The 19,382-nt window shown below is 38.4% G+C and overlaps 1 protein-coding gene across 1 annotated transcript in view; it reads right to left on the bottom strand.

Annotated features, from left to right (window-relative positions):
* Positions 1–15,235, bottom strand: part of LOC145978165 (uncharacterized) — a 113,219-nt gene extending 97,984 nt beyond the window's left edge. Inside the window, exon 1 of the mRNA XM_083110603.1 lies at positions 14,959–15,235. The gene's annotated coding sequence lies outside the window, so the exon portion shown is untranslated. The remainder of the gene's footprint in view (positions 1–14,958) is intronic.
* Between the last annotated feature and the right edge of the window lie 4,147 nt (positions 15,236–19,382).

The raw sequence follows: 19,382 nt of genomic DNA, 5'->3' as shown, positions 1-19,382 counted from the left end.
TATTATTTGTGGGTGTGTCTTCATCAATTCCATCTATATCATCACCCATCCTGATTGTAGCGATTAGCCAAAAGTGGCGAAAAGCGACGCTAAATATCAAACAATAGAAGATTTAATCCACTATTAGCTTGGAAATTTATCAATAATGCCTCTGAGTATAATACAATGAAAATAATACATATTAATGGGTCGTAATATTACAGTTGATATCTGAAATTTCTGTATAAAACCATCAACTCAATATTAGAGTTGGGATGTAGAAGTATTGCCCGGCAAATTGCATCTTATGCGTTTTTAAGATATAGGATTTTACGTGTGTTAGTGCAGAGGTTGTAATAGCTTGTTTAACGTATAGAGGATGGACAATTTGCCTGGTAATATTTTTGCATCCCACTCGATCCATATGGCCAACCTGCATACAACTCTTCCACAATTTCACTACAGCGCTTTTTATACTATTGACTTCCAGTAATTTATCAACCTTATCATGTAGATATTTTCTTTACTGGACACAGTTAGGAAATATTGCTAATACTGCCTGTGACATATTGTTTTGTTTTTGTCGTCCTTGATATAGTTTCAGTGTAAAAATGCTCTCGGTAACTTAAAGTAAACAAACCGAATCTGTTCACCAGCAAGGGGTGATTCGGAGCTATTACTTTACCCACAAAAGTTGCCTCTTTGGAAGATGAAATATGAAGATTGACTGATTGATTGATTTAGTTTATTTTACTTCGCTTTTCTGCCAACCTTGGCTAATCGCGAAGATGAGGATGAACGATGATAAGATGAAAGTATAGTCACAAACACATTTGGACAACTCACAACAAGGTTCCATCCCATAGAACATTATACTGGCCATGGGTCAAGACGCCAGAGTCTCGGTAGTCTGCAAAATGCAGTCCAGGGTGTACTACGTGGAAGTGAGGTTGACATTTTGGGGTCTTGAGAAAGGGTCTCCCCTTACAACCCTGGAAATATGAAGAAATCAACAACATACATGCAAAAGTGACGCATATAGCATAGAGATGAAATCAGTGAAGTGACTAACATCTCGGCTTAGTGTGGAGGTGGTACCACCCTACTTCTTTCACAACTCAGGAATGCAAGTGCTTATAAGTTTCTCAGTTTTGACGAGGTGATAACATGGCAAAAGAACATTAATTTCTCAGTCATAAATACCTTTCTTGTTTACTAGTTGCACAGCGGTTCGAAATCGACGCATACATTACTTTACCTTAGAATGGCTAGTGAAACGTAGGCGAGTCTTTCTTAATACTTCTTCCACCATGATTTAACTACAACGAAGCTATGGGCTCAAAAGAAATAAGAGCAAAGCGAATTGGACAGAAACAGAGAGAGAGAGAGAGAGAGAGAGAGAGAGAGGAAAGATAAAGAAATAAACCCCGCAACCCAACAGGTCTTTGAGGTACAAGGCCTGCCAAGTGATTTTCATTGGGTGACACGTAGGGTGACCAACTCTCCCGTATTTCCCGGGATCTCCCGTATTAGAGTTAGTGATTTTCGATCCTCTTGGCTCCCGTATTGACATTCTATTTCTCCCGTATTTTTCATTAACAACCAAGATAGCGAAATTTCAACTCATTTCGAGTTCATTGTGCTATACAAAACTTCAGAAGTGACGTAATATCTTGCAGTAGTTGTTGATGCTTAGTTCTGCAGCGGCAGTGGAAAAATACATGTGGGTTAGGATTAAGACACATGCAAATTTGAAAATTTGTCATTCTCTTCTTTGATCTGCATATTATATAAAATGTAAATTAATTATTATTTTTATAAATATCAATTTCATAAACATTTGCTGGAGTGATGCCGCGCCGCAAAATTTGACACGAGTAATCTCCCGTAAGTTCAATGCCGAAAGTTTGAAATCTCTCTTAAATTCATGGCCAAAAGTTGGTCAACCTAACCTACTGACACGTGATAAGTTCTCCCAGACCCACCGCAACTGTTTTCTAGCTTTCGAAACCAGAGTCCGCTAGTATTGCTTTCCACTCCATTTGCCCTCACGATTCTAGGTCAACATCGACATTTTAGAGCACTCACCGGGGTTATAACCGTGGACCATTCGCACCAAAGGTGAGAATGCTAACCAGCCGGTTACGTAAGAGCTAAGAGAGCTAAGAGAAAACACACACACTTTTTTCTGGGATAGGAACGTTTCGGTACTCTACATAAGTCATTTTGCTATGGTGAAACAAAACGATTGTATTCACAGTTAATCACACGAGCTACTGAATATACTGCTGTGTATTTTTTTTACGAGTCCCTGTTATTTCCGCCGAGTCGTCTTATCGGTTCAATCCCGCCGTAATATTATGTCAGGGTTTACTTGACTGGTTTTCCTGCAAGCCAGAGTGTCAAAACCGCCCGTGCACGTGTGTTTATGACGTTAACAGAGAATGTGATTGGTGAATGAATGTAAGATGAAATTACATATGAGGGTTCTTACTTTGAGAAATTAATAGTTCTGATCCTGAAAAAAGACAAATAGACGTAAAGTTAATTGTTGACGAGGGACGACGAGAAGACTAAGAACATGGAAATTATAGAAACAACGCATGGGAAGGCGTCCCTTATTTACGAAGGTTAGCAGTACAGGAAGAACAGGGAGAACAATGATGAATCGATAGTGTGGGTAAGAAATTTCCTAATGTAAACTTTCATACCTGTTACACAATGTTTGTTACATTGCAAATATTGGCTACACGCGCAGGGACATCAGAATTTCGTCTCTTACTACACTACGACGAAAGGTACCGGTACAGTAAAGGACGTATTTAGGAGGGGTTTCAGGGGGTCCTGACCCCCCCGAAAGAGTTACCAAGTACAGAAATTAAATAATCAAAATATAGCATTTGTTATATAATAATCGATGGTTATTTCCGCTGAACTTATTGGAAGGCATGAATTTGGCTCATACGGCTTATGATAATATCCATAAAATATTAATCAGAAACTTTATTTTTCGTCAATTGAATCTAACCCCTTTTTTATTATTCAATAAACATTCAATTTTTTATCTATCCAACATTAATTTCCTTGCAGGGTAGTCGTTTTTTATACAAATCTTGGCGATCATAACTACACGTAAGCTTGTTCTTTTCGTTGTATATATATATATATATATATATACCATCTTTTACCTAATCATAATAAATAACAATGCAATGTTAATTAAATTTACATATTTAATTAATATTATTTTAATTTTATTAAATATTTTTTTCTAATTTATTATTAGTAGTATTTATTATTATTATTATTATTATTATTATTATTATTGAGACACAAGAAATGTATTCCAGATACGTAAAACCAGAAAAAAAGAGCACTGTGTTTGTGTATATGGAGAGTACTTTTGTATTTGTATTTTTATTATGTAACATCGCTTTCCTGCCTGCTAATCGCGGTGGGGAGGAACACCCATGCCCTCATCAGAGCTCAAAGTTGGAACCACTAGCGGCGAGAAAGTAAGTTCAATACTTAACACGCTTCGATACCGAAATAGAAGCGAGAGATACAAAGGACGTGAAAAGGAGATGAGATAGAGGGAAGTGAAGAAAATAGAGGAAAAGACAACAAAAACAGATACAGAGAGAGGATTGATCGATTGATTTGCTTTATTTTACTTCGCTTCTTGTGCCACTTTTGGCTAATTTGCGAAGATGGGGATGAGTGTTGATATGATGAAATTAATGAATGAACACTCACAAACATCCATGCCCAGCCCAGGATTCGAACCCGGGACCCCTGACGTCGTAGCGCGATGTGATAACCACTCCGCCACGGGGACCGGTAGCTGGGTAGCACTGGCGTATGCAGGATTTTTAACGGAGGGCGCTGAAATTGTAAAGGTGGATATTACATAGCTGCAATCTAGGGGGTGCTGGGATACACTATAAAACATTTCATAATAACCATTTTTTAACCTTCGTCTTAAACTTGTCTTAATCGGGAGTCATTATAAGGGTAGTTTGCATTCACCACTTTGGTTTCTCCCGAGTTCTTCACTGCTTGCATTGGGAAATTTTCATTTTCTCAAAATTTCCCCTAAAAGCCCCCTACCTCTGCGTACGCCAGTGCCGGGTAAGGTCTATAACCAAAATTGTTCAGATTACTTCAAGAGGTGTAGAAAAATTGGCACTTTAGAATCTTAGTCTAAATACAGTATCCCGTAACAATTCTCCGTCCATACGTGCCATATCAGGGAATTAGTGCATCTCCAAACCTCCCAGCCTGTCTTGGACAATACAAGGCAGGGATTCCTACTTGGAAGGGAATATAAAATATTCTGAATTTCCTCGTCCACATATTCTAGTAAAATCAGTGTTAGTAGGCCTATCATTGCAATCATGTAGTACAAGTATATAATTATGGCTAATTAGTGTAGTTAGTATCACTGGCGCACGCAGGATTTTGTTTCGGGAGGGGATTCAATTCTAAAGGTTCATAGTGCATTACTTTGTTCAAGGGGAATACAAAATAAAATATTACGTAGGGTGTCAGCCAATTTGTTCTTAGCTAACAACAATCCATTGAGTGTGTTAGTAAAGTTTCAGCTGTCCTAAATAAAATGGAGAAAAAAAACTTGAAATTAATTTTATCCTTTATTTGGGGCTTTTCACTCCATTAAAATTGTACTCGAAGTCAAAAATGGTAATTGGGGGTCATTTTAAGGGGAGTTTGTATTTACATCATTCGTTTTTTTTCGAGTTCTTAACATATTTTCATTTAAAAAATTGATGTTATCAAAATTGCGGGAGGGGATGTATCCCCATCAGCTCCCCCTCTGCGTATGCCAGTAGTGTGCTTGGTTTCAAGTTAAATCAGTAATCCATCCTCACACATTCATCACATTAATGATCGTCTAAAATCGAGGAGATTCTAACAGTTGGGCTGAAAAGTTCGTAGGCTGACTCATAGATGGCGTTACTAGAATTAAATCCATGTGATTTTTACTTAGTACTAACCTTCAAAAGATACGTGTATAAATTTCACAGCTGCCGGATTTGATTGATTGATTTGTTGTTTTAAGTCCCACAGCTGCCGGATAATTAGTTCGTGAGATATAGCATTGTGAGTGAAGCAGCTTTTGTTATTGTGAAAAAATGGATAAAAAAGAATTTCGTGTGTTAATAAAGCATTGCTTTTTGGCGAAAAAAAAAATACTGTTCAAGCCAAGGCTTGGCTTGATAAACATTATTCGGACTCTGCACCAGGAAAATCAACCGTTGAGAAGTGGTTTGCTAAATTTAAACGAGGCGAAATGAGCATCGAAGACGATGCACGCAGTGGACGCCCCAAAGAGGCTGTTACCCGACGAAAACATCAAAAAAGTCCACAAAATAATTTTAAATGATCGTAAAGTGAAGTTGATCGAGATAGCTGAGACTTTAAAAATATCAAAGGAACGTGTTGGACATCTTGTGCATGAATATTTGAACATGCGAAAGCTGTGTGCAAAATGGGTGCCGCGCGTGCTCACAATCGATCAAAAGCAACAACGTTTTGATGATTCGGAGCAAATGTTTAGCGATATTCAACCGTAATAAAATTGCTTCCCCATCCACCATATTCTCCAGATCTGGCCCCCAGTGACTTTTTCCTGTTTGCAGACCTTAAAAGAATGCTCGCTGGAAAGAAATTTAGCACTGATGAAGAGGTAATCGCCGAAACTGAGGCCTATTTTGAGGCTAAAGAGAAATCGTACTATAAAAATGGCATCGAAAAATTGTATGACCGCTATAATCGTTGTATCGCCCTCGAAGGCAACTATATTGAATAATAAAATCGAATTTTGTCAAAAAAATATTTTTTACTATGTTAGCCTACGAACTTTTCAGCCCAACGGTTATAAGTAAGTAAAAAGAATCATTTGTACGAAACTTTTGTCCAATGTAAATCGCCCATTCGTCAAAATTAGGTTAAATTATATAAAATACCTGTCACCAAATTACATTATTATGCACGTTTACATGCCTGCCAACACTCAAAGTTGCCGAACAACTGCTATAGTTTTTCTTTCTATTGTCGACACTTCAAATCAAGAGCTTTGCTCTGTACCAGAAACCTTATTTCTCTCTCCTTCTCCAACCACAAGCATGAACAATAGCAGCAATTAAAAATCATGAATGAACTTTCACCGGCATATTTACGCCGCCAGCACCTGCATGCTTCTCTATAATTACGCTTCGTATTATGGTAGTGTATCTGAAGTTAACTCGACTAACGACAAAATGTAAATGAGATGTTAAACTAAGCGTGTAATAGTGCAGTGAAAGAACATTTAACAGTTTAGCTGCTGTGGTTATAAACATTGAAGTGATTTCTTTTGTGTTCTTCGCTTTAATCCGTTGCTGTTTATGTCATGCATTCCTGAAGATTAAGAATGATTATGGACGAACTGGCCAACGTTCAGTCTCTTATTAAGATCGAGAGGACTGTTACAGATTTTTTTTATTAAGTTAGTTGTCATGGTTTTTGTTTCTTAAGAAAACTACCTTGGGGACAGAGAAGTGATCAAATATCATTGCAACGCGAGTACTTCTGCTCTTTCAGAAACCAAGAATGACATTATTTACCGTCAACCAATACTTTTTCACTACGAGTTATTATCCTACCTGTATGCATATCACTTCTAGTGTGGCTCCTCCAAGCGGAATTCTGTGAAACTATTCAATCGAACAATCTGCAAGTTGCTGCCCGGCAGTGTGCAATTTTAAAATTACAACTTTCGACTGGTGATTTTCTGTTTTGGTTCAATATACTTAACAGTAAAACTTACCCGAGTGGTGTCGACCTCCGTGGCGAAGTGGTTAGCAGAGCGCGCTACAACGCCAGGGGTTCCGGGTTCGAGTCCCGGCTAAGGCATGGGTATTTGTGATTGTCTGTCCTGAAAAAAGTCCTGAAATAGAAATGTGAATGAAATGATATGAGTGAATGTGATGGGGGAAGCTTCCGCTTAGGGGGCTTTCCTTTAAAAAAAAAAAAAAAAAAAAAAGTGGTTAGCACATCGCGCTGCGACGCCAAGGGTCCCGGGTTCGAATCCCGGTCGGGCTTGGTTGTTTGTGAATGTCCATTCATCCATTTCATCATTTCATCACTCATCCCCATCTTCGCAAATTAGCCAAGAGGCACAAAACGCGAAGTAAAATAAACTAAATCAATCAATCAATCAATCAAGTAAAACTTACGATAGCATTACAGCGCAGTTCTTATCGTGTCTGAAAGTATAACAAAGCTGTGTGAAGTCAATTAGGCATGAACAACTGCTGACTGGTTAACTCTAAAAATATGAAGCAGGTAGGTAGAACCTCATAATTCGTATTACATTTTTAGACTACAAAATTGTGTAAATTCTTTCAAAGAGAGAGTAGTTGAAGATTTCAAGGCGTTAGTTCAATTATCTTTCCCCTAAAACATTGAAACAATGTTTGAAAAGTAACGGTCTTTTACTAAATGGAATAGGATCAAGTTTAAACATGTTTCGAGCATGGAGCTAATGAATGATATACTCTTGCTTGTATCTTGTGTAAAGTACCACATTAGTTGCGTCGTCTGTGTTGTTCTCTTTTCACTTACGTAGTCTGGTATATCATCGAAACTTCCAGAATATTAGTTATTAATAGGGCTCGGATATTTAGGTGCTAAAAATCAGAAAAATATTTATTTTTTATGTGCTCAAAATATGGAAAATATTTACACTTTATGTACTTAAACATGGAAAATATGCATTTTTATGTGCTAAAAATGTTGACAATTTCTGCTTAAAACAGCTCTACTCACCAGATGAAATTAGCATGTTTTGCTGAAAAATGGTGAATTACAATACACCACAACTGTCATCTTCAAATTGTCCATTACAAAGGACTGACGATTGTCTCGAAACAGTGCCTTATACTGCGAAAATGTTCGTTCTACATCACATGAAGTCAACCTCGCATACTTAAGGCATGATATTTCACTCACACTTAAATATCCAATATTGTCTTCCTGTTCAACGTCCAATACATTCGAAATGTTACACATCATTTTAAAGCCGGAATTTTTTGCCATGACATCTTGGAGTTTTCTGCGAAGCAATTGTGCCTTTGGTCCATTAAGTTTGTTGAGCTTGCTCTCCACTTCACGAACTTCTTTAACTGCTTCTGACAAAGGAATGTCCGTTGCTTCTAGTTTATTGATCGTATTACATAGGAAACTCAAATTTGCAGGAATATAAGCCAGGTCATTTCTTAATGTAGAGTCACTCAACATACCTTGAAGAATTTCAATTGAAGAAGCATCATCTTTATTCAGTCCATTAACAACAGATGAAAATTCTTCAAAATTTTCTGCATAGTATGCAACAGCATTAAGCCATGTTCCCCACCGCGTAACTACAGGTGTGGGTGGCAACGGTGTTTGGGGATTTTCCTTTTTGAAGATTTCAATTCTTGTTGGCGATTTCACAAACACCTTTTTTCCATTCGAAACTAATTTATCTACATTAGGATATACATTTCTGATTTCTTCACATACCCTATGCAATCCATGAACAATGCACGTAACATGAGTCATTTTAGGATAACTGACTGCAAGACCTTCTGCTGCAGCATCTGTGAGCAAAAGTAAAACATTGTCGAACTTCACCCCACTTGGCCACAATATCTGCATGGCTTCATTGAACAATCTAGCAATTGTAACATGATTTGTGGCACACAGTTCTTGGCACGTTAAAAGAAAAGATTTACTTGAAATTGTTTCATCATTTTTCAATAACCCAACAACTACATTTCCCACTTTCCTACCACTTGAGTCCGTACTTTCATCTATGCTGACCCAGATTTTTTCATTCTCACAGATATCACGAATTTTCTGCATCGTTTCTTCGTAACACTTTGGGAGGTAACATTTCCTTAAAGTAGACTCATCTGGGGTGTCGATGTTTGTGTATTTGCCTAAAAAATTTAGCAGCTGAGGATGATTCACCTTATAAAGCGGTATGTCAGCAGAAACGAAAGCCATACATACACAAATCCGCACAATAACGAGAAAACTTGGATGGTTCTTGGGACGAACTTGGGATGGGGTCACCAATAAGGGATTGTTTGCTTTTCACACGCACAGCTGCAGCAATATGTTTACTGCCATTCACCTGTTGGGTTACCTGAGATCGCTGTTCTGCTGTTATGGCTTTTCCACAGGGCTGACAAAAGAGTAGCTTTCCATCAGTGGTAAATGTGTTCTTGAATTCTGCAACATATTGCTGCAAACGATAGCTTGGTGCAGATTTCACTTTCGGCATTTTCAAACATGCACACACTTACAGAAAACTCGCACCTTTCGAACGAAACACACTAGTGCTTCTCCCACGCAATACCACGCCAAGCAAATACTGTGGAACAATCTGTCCACTACTGAACGTTGAGCTTACGTTTTACCTCTCAGTATGGACAATTCGTTACATCCAGACTGGATACTGTTGCCAGGTCTTGCAGAAATTTTTCCCTCTCTAAGATGAGAAAATAAATACAGCGACTATAAAAAAAAACCCTTTTGATTTTTTTCTGGGAAATCTTAAAAAGATAAGAAAATTTAAGTAGATACGAAATTTTATGTGAAATTTTTGGGACAAAACATTCATTTTATGCATTTATGAGCGAATATTAAGAAATATGTATTTACATAAAAAAAATTGGAAAATATGTTTTTTTATGTGAAATAAAATTTGATATATAGGCTCCAGTTACTATGATCGGAATTTGTAACTCACTTACGAGGTCATATCTACTCGCAGAAAAAATATTTATTTACCTAAAAATCCGAGCCCTAGTTATTAATATCAATTCTATCAATGCGTTGAAAAGTGAAAACATGATAACTGATAACAGTGGCGGCGTAGGACGCCATTCGGTGACCCAATTTTCAGTGAGTAGAAGTATCAGGTGACCTTAGTGATAAAGAATTGTCACACCAGGGGAATGTTAATGTACCGCTATGCAATGACACTCGAGTCAATCGTTATAATAAAAGTACCACGTACCAGTTATAATGAAAATCCATTACATGACTGAATTTAAAAACGCCTGTTTCTATCCTCGATTGTTCATTGGAAAATTTGCAGCCAGGATATTGTCTGGAGAAGGAAAAAACTTTAACACAATCTGCTGTTTATTTGCAAGAAATCCAACTCAAAGACTTAACAGTTTTTCCCCGTGTAAACTTCATTAATTCTTTGGTGTTTTTTTACGGTCCATTTAATAAAAACGTTCCATAACACTGCTCGTTCAACCACACGGTACATTCCTTGTGGTTTTACGAATACAACTCCTATGGACTTTATTGTTTGTTATTGCATGTTGTTGCGAAATTTTTAACTTAAAAATCGAATCGAGATAAAGTTGTTTCGAATGAATATCGAACCCAAATAGCAAATCCAACTTGGAAATCGTCATTTCCATATCGTTAGCATATAGATTAATTGTTAGCACATGCGTGAGAGAGGACGGGAGTACAGAATGTCTAATGTGTGGGTAAGACAAGACGAAATTCCACATTTTCCTCCAGTGCAAAGAAACAGCAGATACTAGACGGAAATACAAGGGATATGAACGAATCTAAAATGGAGGGGCTAATGAGGGCCATTACGGGGAGGGAAATGGCTGGAAGAGACGAAACTCAAATAAGGGACATGGGAACCTTCCTACATTACGTCTGGACAAAGATTGATTGATTGCTTTGGTGTTTTAAGTTTACTTTATGCACAATAAGGCTAATCGGGACTGGACCTACAGTTTAAAGTGGGATCCGAACCACTTGTGCCTCGTCTGGACAAAGAGAGCGAATAAGTTGAGGGACGGGAGTGAAAGTGGCTGAGAGCGGTGTGCAGAAAGTTTATTTTTGACAATATAATAACTAGCACTATAAGTGTAAAATTATGAGAAAAATAAAACAGGTTGATAGATTGTAGTGAGAGAAAAACCAACAATTAGGATGAAAGGTAAAGTTGAACATATGAGGGCATAAGGAGAGGGGTTTTGGGTGGAAAAAGAAAAAGAAGGGGGAGAAATAATTTAATCGATGTATGGAAATGTGTGTAAAGCCGCAAAGGCTCAATTCAATCCTGATGTCCTGAAGCCCCCCACGAAGTTCTTCAAATATCTGATTTAAATAGTGTATATAGTGGTAATTAAATTTACTTCGCTAGCAATATTAAACATCTTGTATAAAGCTTGTAATATACTGAGGAATTCCAATTCAGCTTCAAGGTTTCTAACCCCCTACTTTTTCACTTTCAGATGTCGGATGCTGATAAGAGATGAGCCCCCTCCGAAATAAAATTCTGGTTACGGGCCTGGCTGTAGATGCGTTTTTAACTACACGTTCGGAAACGCGATATCAGCCGTATCTGTAACAGACACACTCGAAAACTCGCTTGAACTAACGACGTACAGAAGAAACCTTTAATGTGTATCGAATATCTAGGAACTGCCAAAATGGACAACGGCAGCTCTCAGCACCATTATCTGTTGTCTGCTACTCCTTATCTCCGTGTTCCCCAAATACATTTTCGTCCGAACTTCGTTGCACAAACTTAGGCTATTCTTCTTCCGCCGATAATGGTAGTTCAACTGTCACTGCTACGGCGATGAAGAAAGGTCAAGGTTAGCTATACAGAGCGATCTGTAGCTGTTGAGCAACCGGACGAGGAGAAAACATTAGAAATTCTTCCGCGTTTTGCTTGATAGTACACGCAAATTATCCAAAACTATTTTCGTGTTACGTCCTGTGATCCACACTTCATGATTTTGAACCGTGGGTATTCACTGCTTCAGTGCTTTGTCTCAGGGGGCTCATCCCCCCAAGGCCCATAACGCACTCCCCCCCAAAAGGTAGAACATTTCCTCCCCCCTTTATGCTGAATTAATTACTCAAATTATTTTTGTGAGACAAAATTTGCGGAAAAATATAATACCAGAGGTGCAACCACAAATTTTGTCGGGGGGGGGGGCAAGTACCAGGATAAACGTACCAATAATAGTAATAATAACATTAATAATGGTTTTATTATTATTATTATTATTATTATTATTATTACTACTACTACCAGTAGTAGTAGTATTAGTACTGTATTATCAAAGACGTTATTATCCTCATAAATTATGCAAGAAAGGGGGGTTGAAGCATTTATTTGAAACAAACGATTTGAAATATTTTTTCAACACCGTCAATTTCACATTAGCTAATAATAGAAAACAAGTACACAAACTGTATTTTGGAATGGCAGAAAATGAATGATAAATGCATTCCGAAGATACATGTATAACTTTTATGTATAACATATGTTTTACACATACGCAACATGGAGCGACATAAAATTGAAAATACATATGCAACAAGGTAACACTAAATTGTGTACGTATTGAAAGCTTATTCAATACAAATATACAACACATAATATTTAAATACATTACATTACAGAAAAGAAGCAGAATGCGAGCAAGAAAATTTTTAGATCCAATTTTTGCAATTGAAAACAATATTGATTTAATAGGGCGCAAATAATTTCACTGGACGCTTTTTTACAACTTTCTTTTAGACCATTCGGTGACCCTCGCCGACTCCCGCCGCTCGTAGCAAAAGCTCAGAACTTGACGAAAACGAGAAAAACAGATAATGGGAGCGAAGCAAGCAAGAAAATTTTACAAAATGTATTTTTATTTGCATAAAATTTTAAATCGAAGGGGTAATTGCTCCTCTGTGCTCCCCCTTGCTACCCTAGAATTGACTTCCGTGGATGTTTGGGGTGGGGTGGAGTGGGGGGCAATGGCTCCAAGCCACCCCTGTGGTTGCGTCACTGTATAATACAGACATATTTAAGCAATATAGCTATGGTTACTTTAGACACTTCAGGCTCACTGCTATTGTTAGTCAACCTTATTCTTCCCAGTTTGTCTGCTCGACTAACCTTGTATTAATGCGAATACCACGCCCCCACCCCATCCATCCAAACCGATTCTAAAGGCAAAAGAGGTGGTGTTTCATTTCAACCCTATCGCCGCGATCACCCACAGGTAGGTAGAAAACCTATACATAATAACCAAAACTAAAAATCAATAACAAGTCAATCAAACGATAGGACCCCCCCCCATTTTTGGGTGAAGATATATAGAATTGGTATAAAATTTTGTCCCCCCCAAAAAAATTCCCTGGCGCCCTTGGGTATGGTGATGGACAATTTTGATACACTGACCTTGATATAATTTCTAAATTATTCACTCACTTTCTCAGCGAGCAATAAATAGTTAATTAGCATAAGGGTATACAGCGGCTCCCTTGCTTAAAATTAAGCTATCATCTTCGTAGACGATGTCCAAAGCTAACAGTGCACTTTCAACTTACCACGAGAAAAAGTCGTTATTTGAGGAGATTGACCAGAATTCGAACATATATATATATATATATAAATAAATAAATAAATATAAATATGTAATACAATATCTTAGGTGAACAGATTTTTTAAAAACGGAACATTTTTCATATTTTCCTCAAGGAAAACTGGGACGGCAAAATATAAAACTATTTCGTCATGAAAACTAAATAAATAAATATTATATATTTTAATGGCATTTATATAAAAGAATAACGGTCACGAATGTTTGAATATAACAATCTACTGAAAAGCACTACACGTTAGCTAAATGTGTTTAAACAGACCTGCCATCGGTTTCATACTAGCGCACAGAGCGACGAAAGTCGGCACATCAATCACTTCTTACGCTACATAACATAACTGCAATTGTGCAGACCCTAATGTAAACCGCGCTGTTGTCAGGTATGAATGACTGAATGCTACTCTACCATAGTTCATAGTATGTATGAGAAGGTGTATTGTTGCAATACTTCCATGCCTGTAAGTCTAGTCACAGAAAAGGGACATTTTGGCGTCCCGTTTTACGTTTTAAAAAAAATGGGACAGAGACTCCAAAAAGGGACTATCCCGGCTAATACGGGACGACTGGTCATCTTAATGTATCACATCTTTCAATATTCCTCGTATTGTGTCCAACATATCATGCACTATTATGCATAAAATTCTAATCGTTCTTTCGAAAACATAAAACCAAGAATTTGAGGTTGGCCTGGAAACCCTGGTCCCACTCTACTGTTGGAAAGCCTTCCCAATGGTGAAGTGTAACGTCGTCGCCTTGTAATCAATGAATCCCAGGTTCGATACCCAATGGAGGTATATACTGGCTCCACTTTATACTGTACATTCAGTCCCGGTTAGCCTATTGGTGCACAAAGTCGACTTTGTACTTCTAATGGTGACATTGATTTCGATCTGTGTTACATTTGACAACGGATGGAGAAGGAAAGGTGAAAGAGATAGAGAGAAAGTGACACAGAAAGAGACGGAAAAATGAAAGAAAAAGAAAATGGAGAGATTAATTTGTACTTCCACCGGGCTATGATGTCAGGAGTCCCTTCATGAATTTAATCAAATCATGACTCATCTTCATATTGACCAAAAGAGGCAAAAAAGCGAAGCATAATAAACCAAAATAAAAAGCAAAGTAACAATTAAGTGTCCTCCTTGTGTGAATCTGCCCACAAAGTTGTTTTTTCGTTGTTTAGGTTACTCTTACGGGATTTAGATACTTTTTTAGACGCTCTAGAGCATCAATTTCCAAGCCTTTGTTGTTTAATGTGAAAAAACTTGCTATTTTGTTAGTTTAATTAGCATTTTTTATTTACATTTTAACTATTGAAGACTCGAGGTGATATGGGGACAAGCTTTCTCATTTATGGGATCAGATCAAGACAATTCTCGCCTATAAAATACAAGAAAAAAAATATGCTTGCAACATTTCCTGGTTGCAAGTGAATGGAGTAGTTTCTGCCGCTCATAAACAAAAGTGAAATATAGCTCACATATGATTTTTGACTTACCAATTTTGGAATCTCAGCCGTCAAACTTGAATATATCAGAGTGCCTTCTTGAATATTGTACGTACATCCGTGGTACAAACACACACTCAAGACATCACCGGATATTCACATGACGCATCGAACGTCATACATAGACAATGTCGCACTCTTGCATCTGGAGGATGACACGAAGCACTGATGTACAAAAAACAAGACTGCACTCTTCCTGGTCCAAAGTCAACTGCTCTCATCTGCCACTGCATTTGACGGCAGATGTGCTTGCGACGGACATCGCTGGAACCCACTGCGAGAGGCCTAATCGTCCCGTCAGCCGACACCAGCTTCGATTCCTTTCTGCTTATGCAGTCGTTTTTTTCACGCACGGAGAAAGTCGCCCGAGTTACATAAAAGCAGTTCGCCGCGGGAGTACAACCGTCGACAAAAGTTTGTTGCGTATTCAGGGCACAACTTCCTGGGATCCTTGAATGTCCCTCTGGAAATGCCAAGAGCCAGCAACGGGCGTGAATCTGCAATGTCTGGATTGGGGACAATATCCAGCGAACCCTTGCAGCGACTGAGTAAGCTGTTTTTTACCCGTTTCACTTTCCAGTTTCTGTTTTTTGCCTTCATTCAATGGTTTCCTGTATGAGCAATACAGTGTGTCTGTATTTATTCTTACTTAACCCAACATGGAGATTTCAGAACAGGATGTGCACGACAATGTCTCCAACCAAAAGTTAATGGTAAAACGAAGGGAAAGCTGGAATTTTATTTTCGGAGGCGAGGGGTTCTTTACATGTCACATTAGGTGGCGACATTAGATTTGCATTTTTGCATGTTTCTATTCACTTGGGCAAAAAAGATTGCAAATTCATTTAAAAAAAATTAAAGACGACTTTAATAAATATTTAACGCTATCTTTATTTGAGATTTATCTGATTTTATGCGCGATTTTTCACATTGTTATACGCAATTTTTTCAGGTCCTGACCACTTTACAAAGAAAAATAATTGAAGACTAAAATTGGTAAACGCTGTATGTGCCACAATAATTCAAACTGTGAAATGTGCCATGCTTTATAATGTGGTAAACGTGAAATGTGGCAGGTAGCCCTCTAAGTAGTTCAAAGGGCGTGTAAAGAGGTCACTAGTGTGAACGTTCTTACGGGCTGATGTGCGGAACGATGCGATTTCCCAACACTTTCGCTTTGGGCACTTACAACGTTTACCACTTTTAGTACTCAATTTCTCGTAACCAACCTTTATTTGTTTAAATAGGCGAGAATCAAATGATTGGTCAGAAGATCCAAATTCTTTTCAGTAATCGTGCACATTTGCTTAGAATTACCAAAGAAATTTAGTCAAAATTACCAAATTTATAAAAGGCTACTATCTATTTTTAGTTCTCTGTTACCAAAAGCCTTAACCAAACGTGTTTTGTTAACCCTAGCTGGAAAATGTGCCACATGTGTTGTTAATCTTCTGTTACCCTCAAATTCTTTGAATAAGGAAGATGTTATTTCATATGTGCACAGTCGCATAATGTAAGAAACAAATATTCACTCCTACATAATTGTTTGATATCATATTTTCAAAGTAGGCACAATATGATCCCTATCTTCTAAACTATTTGTAGTAATATTGTGATTATACACCTTTAAATAAATTTAAATTTGTCCTCTAAACTAGTAACTCATATCAGTCGAAAATAAGTAACTAAGTTAACAATACATGGCACCCTTGGTCCAACATGGAACGGATCATACCTTGAAGCTGCTATTCAAACAAATCCATTATTTTTCTGTAGAATTGAAGTATATAGAATTAGTAACTAAAATGTCGGAAATGTGATATGGAAATGCAGGTATGCTTAACGCACAGGACTCGTAGCGAAATGAAACTTGTAGGTTCGATCGAAAACACCGACAAAAGAGGTGCTCTGTGGAAACGTACCGTTGGAATGGGTATAATCAGCGGCGGCTCAAGGGGGAGAGCCGCCGTGCCATGTCACTACCCTAAGAAGAAATGCATACATAGCCCAAGTATTGTTAAATTAATACATTGATAGTTTACAGACAAGGAGATTCGAATCTTGCAATCGGTCAAGCTGACGTGACGACCGCCCCAACCAAAGACTAGATATGAACAGCCCCAACCTCCTCACTGCATCGCCAGCTGTTTCGTACCCTCTGCGAAGCAGCGGTCCGCGCCACTCAAGAGCTGGCCTAACCAAGTTGAAACACGCGAGAAGTCTCAGCGAGTAACATTTCCACCATGAGCCGGGAAGAAGGTGGCAGGGGGTGGTGTTAGCCAATGGGGTTAGCCCATAAGACCCGTGCCCGTTTTCGCTTTGGCACAGCGAGGGAACTTTCGCAATGTTGACACAGTTGCCATCTTCAGAGATAAGTCGCTAAATACGACGGATTTCAAAGACCCGTTGGGGAAGTAATTCTTGAAAATGTACTATCTACTTTTCTGCCAACTTTTGGAGAAACGAACCTAGTATTTTTCCAAAGTTAAATGAACAATTTGATAATAGATAGATGCGTCTAGAGGGCCATCCAGACTTTTTAAAAATATAAAGTAAAACATCCTATGGTGATGCTAGTTTTCTTTGGCATTTCGACAATTTTTTTTACATCAAATGTCTAGAATATTTTCAACATCCAGTTGGAATACGTATGCATGGGGGAGGAGAAGGTGAGAAGATTTGTATTCCCTTCCTCTTGTAATTGTGTTTTTAGTGAAGTGTCCTGTAGTGTATAAAGATAGGTTGGTGAGTGAAGATGGATCGTATTAGTGTGTTATTACTTAAACTCACACTGTTTTCCACGTTACCAAACGAGGATAAACATCTTGGCCAGTGGGGCAACCTCAAGGAGGGAGCGGGGGCATTGCGGAGGTTTTTTTTCGATTTCTTGATCACGTTGGCACTACCCATCATACCTGCCGCCGGCCGCCACTGGGTATAATTATAAAGGAATGGATATTGTCCAATATTATTGCTCGCTGGAAAAGATTGGTAAACACTGCTGATAAGACACGCCGGTGGCTGAGTTGATTGAGTGATCGACTCATAATTTCGCGACTACGGGTGCGAGGTTCGAGTCCCGACCTAGGCAAGGGCGAATGTGATTTAGTCAGTGGTAATTTCATATATTCATCATCCCAGTAGCGACGATTGGGTGCCAAAACTGGAGGCAAGGACAGTTTACTTTTCTTCGTTGACAAGACTTATCATTAAGATGCCATAGTACAGGGGTAAAAGTGTCAAAATGTGGAGAGGCAACTGCTCTCTCTCTCTCTTCCAATCTCCCACTGATCATTCTTAATGGACGATTGACTAAAGGGGCTGTAAGGTGACGTAAAATAACAAAACACAAATGTATGAAGAATACAAAACCAAAATAAAAATGTATGGTCCTCTCTCTCTTTCTCTCTCTCTTTCACTACACACACGCACCATCCGAGAACACAACTTTTGTGATTTTTGACCCCACATATCTGTAGACTACCGTGATTACGGTTACGGAATGCCTTCGAAAGAGTGACATTGATGTGTCATTTCCTTTCCAGTATTGCCTTTGTCCTTCCTTTCTTGGTCAGCATTTTCAGCATGTTGTCAGCATCTTCTTCTTATGGTCAGCAGTATGATTTTTTCATCGATTCTCGCAATGTATAAGCATTAGATTTATGTTTGATGCATGAAAATAAAGCTTAAAAAGCCATGCCATATATCACCCCCTTTTGCATAAGTAGAGTTTTCTCTTTGTGAGTTGGAGCTTTAAGTCCACTTTATGCAGCGATAAGCTAATCGGGACTTGACCTACAGTTTAAAGTGGGATCACCTCCATCAAGTATTGAACCAGAAATCCCTTGATTATAATGTGAAGGCGTTACCACTACGCCATCGAAAAGCTTTTTTCACTTTGTGCTTGCACCATGTGGATATGTAGCTACGGAACCATGACTCCAAACATTCTCGAACGCAGTGGAGGTGATGTAATTAGTACTAAGCTCCCCCCGATACCAGTTTATGAGACGTCGAGCGGGCCCCACTTATGCAAAGAAATGAACGAAACAATCCTGCCTGGGGTCATCCAATCCGAAAAACAACCTTGGTCTCCCGTGTGGAAGCCAGACACCTGATTGGACCTCCACCTCTTTCAGAAAACTCTGGATACGCTACCGATACCATTTAAACAGGCACATATCTAGGAATGTATTAAATTACAATTAAAATGCATAAATCTCTCGTACTGCCCTTCAAGGATTCCAATCTAATCCTTGCCGTCCAATAAGTTCAGAGAAAATAAATAACCATCGATCATACAACGAAGGATAAACAAGTATATTTGCATTATTTAATCTTAGTACTTGGCAAGTCTTTCAGGGAGGGGGCCGAACCCCCTGAACAACCTCCCTCAAAATACGTCCTTGCATTTA

The sequence above is a fragment of the Lepisma saccharinum genome, chromosome 24 (genome assembly GCF_977018435.1).
Source record: "Lepisma saccharinum chromosome 24, izLepSacc3.1, whole genome shotgun sequence".
Lineage (NCBI taxonomy): Eukaryota > Metazoa > Arthropoda > Insecta > Zygentoma > Lepismatidae > Lepisma > Lepisma saccharinum.
This window is presented reverse-complemented; position numbering and strand designations above follow the sequence as displayed.